The 2,500-nt window shown below is 37.6% G+C and overlaps 1 protein-coding gene across 8 annotated transcripts in view; it reads left to right on the forward strand.

Moving 5' to 3' along the window:
• The window catches only part of LOC113818033 (androgen-induced gene 1 protein), a 14,921-nt gene that overhangs the window by 2,171 nt on the left and 10,250 nt on the right, over positions 1–2,500 (forward strand). The window lies entirely within an intron of this gene.

A 2,500-nucleotide genomic window follows, 5' to 3' on the forward strand; every position in this document is an offset into this window, starting at 1 on the left:
TAGGCAGTGAGAGGAATCCAACAATACTGAAATCATTGTGATTTGTTAGGCGGATGTATTAAAAAAAATTACCTATTTGGCCAATGTTTAGGTCAAAGGGCTTATTCCCACAGGCAATTTTTAAGATTTTAGTCTGTTCATGACATATCTTCGGTAATTTTACTGTATAGGTGTGTGAAACAGATTGTAACGATTTTGGTATCAATGGACTCCTCTTACTCTCTACTATCCAAACGTATTGAAATTATTGTGCGACCAATTAGCGACAGTTTTTGCTTCAATAGCAGGGGAGGGCACGAAGGGTACCAGGGAAATTGTGGTGTAAAATATGGTAACTTTTTGTAATATGTCAGAATAATGGATCACGATGATTTCGGTATTGTTGGATTCCTTTCACCATCTACAATGCAAATATGTTGGTTTTATTGCATGTAAATCCCCCTTACCCCCCACATTCTTGGCCCCAATAGCAGTGGAGGGCATGAAAGGTACCAGAGAAATTGCAGGGTAAAATGTAAATGATACACACAAACTCGGTCTCTATATTGTCGCCCCCCAACCCCTGTCCAGGAAAACAAAGAATCCTCCTGGTATTCGTGGCAGGAGAGAGCGTCGGACAGACTTGGCAACGCTGCTCCTGCATGGCGGTTGTATAACCAATCCTGCCAAGAGTACATGGAGGATTCTTTGTCTTCTCTGGCAGGGGCTGGGGGATGGCAGCCCCCCATAGGGGGTCTGCATTAGACAACATATCGACTGATTCTCTGTATATTATTTACACTTTACCTCATAATTTCCCTGGTACCTTTCATGCCCTCCCCTGCTATCGGGGCCAAAAATGTGAGAGTTTGGGAAGTTTCCACGCAATAATTTCTATATATTTGGAAGGTAGACAGTGAGAAGAATCCAGTGATAACCAAAGCATCACAATCCAACATGCAGAACTATTAGAAATAATTACCTAAAATATTCATATACACTTATTACTATATTGTCTAATGCAGACCCCTTATAGCAGTCTGCATCCCCTCAACCCCTGCAGTGGAAAACAAAGAATCCTCCATATGTTCATGGCAGTTGAGAGTGTATGGCCGACATGTGGGAGCACCTGATACTCGTGCCGAGAATACGTGGATTCTGTTTCCTTGGGTGAGGGCTGGGGGGTGGTAGCCCTCCATGGAGGGCTACCATTAGACAATAAGGTAACCTTTCATGCCCTCCTCTGCTATTGGGGTAAAAAATGTCGGGAATTGGGGGTTTTCTGTGCAATAATTTCTAATTGTGGCATAATAGAGACAGAGAAATCCATTGATACCAAAATTGTTGCAGTCCATTCGATGGAATTATTCTGTAAAAGGACCATATCTTCTCTTCAATATCACTTTAGGGGAAATATGAAAGACTGGAGAAGGTTCTAGGGTTTGTTGTGTCAGCTGATTTATGTATGTGGTCAATGACAACAGATCATGAAACATCTTAGTAGTATAAGTTGAGGTTTCAAGCTAGGACTGGGTACTTCAGTGTGCTTAAAGGATATGCCTTTGGTATTGTTAGGGATCTATACAATTTATACCTCACTAGATAGATGTATGGGTTATGGATTGTCTTTGGGAAAAAACACAAACTAATGCAAATGCTGCACTGGACTATTGATACTGATACAACTATATTAGTTTGGGTGGTAGCCAGATATATAAATATTTTCCTATTGTTCTTAATCTAGTGCTGCTAGGGATGGCATATATGGATATGCCATGCCCACAGTGAGTTTACTTTGTTAAATGTATATATGCATTGATGGCTCCACAGGTGTTTGTTCATCACGGAGTCCGACTTAACTCATCTGTTTGATTTTTGGTAATATGTTATTTGATTTAATATTGCTATTAGTATTGTTCATAATACTGTGATAATTACAATGTCAATAATAATAACAACATCAATCTTAATGGCATTAGAAAAAAAACATCCAGAAAATTTAACGAAGGGGAAAATTGGTGAGGGCCCGATGACACCTTGGTGGCTGAGCACTTGTGGAGCTATCTGTGTTTAGATGCATTTCTCAAAACAATACTACATTGAACAACACATTTTCCTGGTGGCATGGGTTAACATCATATGTTATGAGGTTCAATTTTGTTTCTTAGTCTCAAGCTAGATTGGAAAAAATATCATCATGGTTAAAGCATTTTGGTAATACTAGTACACTATGGTTGGTTAAACATCCTATTTGATTATATGATGGCAATTCATGTAACTACAATTTGCAAAATCATCAAACTAACCCAATAGAAAGTGAAATCTACAATGATAATGAATAGACACCTCTCAGAATCATTCTGTAACAGATACTCAATCCTCAAGCTACTAAGTAGTAGTAGTGATAATAATAATAATAATAATAATAATAATAATAATAATAATAATAATAATAATAATTATTATTATTATTATTATTATTATTATTATTATTATTACTGTTACTGTTACTGTTACTGTT

Source organism: Penaeus vannamei, chromosome 26 (genome assembly GCF_042767895.1).
Source record: "Penaeus vannamei isolate JL-2024 chromosome 26, ASM4276789v1, whole genome shotgun sequence".
In the NCBI taxonomy this organism is placed as follows: domain Eukaryota; kingdom Metazoa; phylum Arthropoda; class Malacostraca; order Decapoda; family Penaeidae; genus Penaeus; species Penaeus vannamei.